Source organism: Amblyomma mixtum, chromosome 3, assembly GCF_055824585.1.
Source record: "Amblyomma mixtum isolate Tamu chromosome 3, ASM5582458v1, whole genome shotgun sequence".
Taxonomy (NCBI): Eukaryota; Metazoa; Arthropoda; class Arachnida; order Ixodida; family Ixodidae; genus Amblyomma; species Amblyomma mixtum.
The window spans coordinates 262,201,547-262,204,650 of record NC_143014.1 but is presented as its reverse complement, the minus strand read 5'-3'; the positions used below and the strand labels follow the sequence as shown (position 1 = coordinate 262,204,650).

General features: G+C 50.3%; 1 pseudogene; it reads left to right on the top strand.

Annotated features, from left to right (window-relative positions):
• Nucleotides 1-704: 704 nt before the first annotated feature.
• LOC149354595 (uncharacterized) lies at nt 705-1,423 on the top strand (annotated as a pseudogene).
• The last annotated feature ends 1,681 nt before the right edge of the window (nt 1,424-3,104 follow it).

Genomic DNA, 3,104 nt, shown 5'->3' with positions numbered 1-3,104 from the left:
CTGCACGTGCTGGCAATGAAGGAAACGAGGTTGCTTAGAGCAAAGGACGACCATCACACGGCAGCACGAAATCCACAGAGAATACATTTAGCCTTTCAATGAATGAAGACAATCCTCCATTGGACCTCCAATTTCGAGGAAAGAGCCAAGCAACGACACCGCAAGGCAGCTGATACACTCCGCCTGGAACGGGAGCTAGGCCTTGATGAGCTAATGTGCCTCATTCCACCCACCGATTTGCCTTCCGATACACATACCTTGACAAAAGCATTGATGTTTTACTGATAGCACCTGTGCCGCGTTTCATGTGTCTGCGTTATCGGATGCCAGAAACGTTGTTTGTCCGTGACGTCACTTCTCAAATGAGTGCTTGCTATATAAAGATGCTGCTTGCGTGAAATAAAGGGTTGTTGTTATCGTGCCGTGATCGGGGCCAGTCTCAATTCCTACCTGCCCGCTACCTGGCCGCGCTCGGCGTCCGGCAAGGGCCTTAACGCCGCATGGTGTCAGAAGTGGAATCCTCTGGCATTTGAGGGGCGTTGCCTTAACTTCGTCGCCCGGCGCCATGTCAGAGGACAACGCAGTCAAGCCCTTTCACGGCATGTTCGCGGTTCCAGCTCCGCCAAGGTTTGACTTCGACCGGACGTCCGAATGGCCTTCTTGGGTCCAACTCTTTGATGACTACCGCTTCGCCTCGGGCCTAAATGAGCGGAGTGAAAAAGCGCAGGTCTGGACTCTACTTTATACGATGGGCAGGCAAGCAAGAGAAATCTTCTCTACTTTGGAATTACCCGAAGAATAGAAGCAATACGAAGTCGTCAAAAAAGTTCGACAAGCACTTCGTTGCCGCAAGGAACCTTGTTTATGAGAGCGAGTACTTTCACCGTCGCACTCAAGAACCTGGAGAGTCAGTCGAGCAATTTGTTACCGCAATGCACACGCTGGTGGACCGGTGCGACTACGAGGAAAAGGAACGCATTATTTGCGACAGGTTCGTGGTCGGCCTCAGGGATGCTAGGCTCTCTGAGTCGCTTCAAATGGATGCGGCTTTGACTCTCGACAGCGCTTTGGCAAAAGCGCGCTTAAAGGAGACCGTCCAACGACAGCAGCAGCAACTGCGAGAAACCGACGACGAACCCTTGGTAGCGGCGACTGTCAATCTTGGTGCGGTCAGCAAGCAAGGGCAGCCCGGAAAGTATTCTTCTGTACAGCACTCGGGCAGCTCGTCAAAGAACTGTTCACCTAGAATGCAAGGTCCGCGCCCCAGAGTCCAGTCCTACCGATCAGGCACCCCCGGGTCATGCCCCAACTGCGGTCAAGGAGCGCACTCCAGATCCTCGTGCCCGGCAAAAGCAGCGAAATGCAACTACTGCGGTTGTTCCGGACACTTTGCAGCTGTATGTCAGAAAAATACTGCACGTGATGGAAAGAAGGTACAGCATTCATCTCTCCATATGGACAAGGGGGCGGACTTCGTTGGCGTGGTGAACGGGGAGTACTCCAATTCTCGGTATGTACAGGTCGTCATTAACGGCACTCCGGTGTTTGCTAAAGTAGATTCCGGTGCCGAAGTTTCTGTTGTGCCCTCAACGTTTCCCGGTTTGCCTACCAGGCTAGAAAAGTGCGACCTAATCTTAACAAGCCCGTCGAATGAGCCACTGTATGTTTTGCGAAACTGTCGAGCAAATCTTGTACGTGGTCTCACCATTGCGCTCCGTACTTTTGGGTCTCCCAGCGCTTGAGGCTCTAGAAGTTATTAAATTCGCGGACTCGGTCAGTAGCGCAACAGCCGTCGAAGCTTGCTACCCGCAGCATTTCAGTGGTCTAGGAGCGATAAAAGGAGAATACGGAATTAGACTGAAGCCGAACTCGATACCTTTTCCAATTAATGTTGCGCGCCGCATAGCCTTACCCTTGCGTGGCGGAGTTAAGCTGGAGCTTGAGCATATGGAGCGAGATGGCGTGATCCTCAAAGCTGAATAACCAACAGAATGGTGTGCAGGAATTGTGCCAATACTCAAACCATCTGGAGCGGTTCGTATTTGCGTTGACTTGACGCAATTAAACAAAAGTGTTCTTCGCGAGCGCTATGTCATGCCGACAGCGGATGATAGCCTCGGTCTTTTAGGTGGTGCCTCTGTGTTTTCTCATTTGGACGCCAACTCTGGCTTCTTTCAAATTAAGTTGTCGCCCGAAAGCCAGTTGTTAACTACGTTCATAATGACAGTTGGGCGATACTGTTTTCAAAGACTGCCGTTTGGAATAACGTCAGCACCCGTTATCTTTCAGAAAAAAATGGCGCAGATACTTGAAGGAATCCCATTCGTGATAAACCTGATAGATGATGTGCTCATTTTTGGCAACGACAAGGCTCAACATGACGAGCGTCTGCGTCTAACTTTAGATCGTCTCGCTAGTGCCGGCGTTACGATAAACAAAGAAAAGTGTTTCTTTGGGGTCACTGAGGTAAAATTCTTGGCTGTGTGCTTAGTAAAGATGGCATCAAGCCGGATCCTGAAAAAGTTCGTGCTATCAAAGAACTGGCGACTCCAGCTAACGTGTCTAACGTTCGACGGCTGCTCGGTATGGCTAATCATCTGGCAAGATTCATACCAGATTTGGCTTCCAAAACGGCGCATTTACGTCACCTCCTTTTGAAGGGTTCCGAACGGACATGGGGACCAGCCCAAGAGCAAGCGCTATCGTACGTCAAAGACATTATCTCTTCGACGCGCGTCATGGCTAAGTATGATGTACAGTACCCTACGATTCTTTCCGCTGACGCGTCATCATTCGGTTTGGTGGCCGTATTGATACAAGTTCTACCAAACAGTGAAAAAAGACCTGTTTCAACTGCGTCAGGCTCGTTGACACCTGCCGAAACCAGATACTCTCACATTGAGAACGAAGCGTTGGCAATGACTTGGGCAGCAGAACGATTCGAAGGGTGCATCAAAGCTCTTGAAATTTTCTTTGAAACCGACCACAAACCACTTGTAACGTTGGTGGGAAAATACCTATAGATGCTTTGCCACCTCGTAATCAGCGCTTTCGCATGAGGCTTATGCGGTTCAGCTTTGCGGTTGTGCATGTCGCGGGTAAGA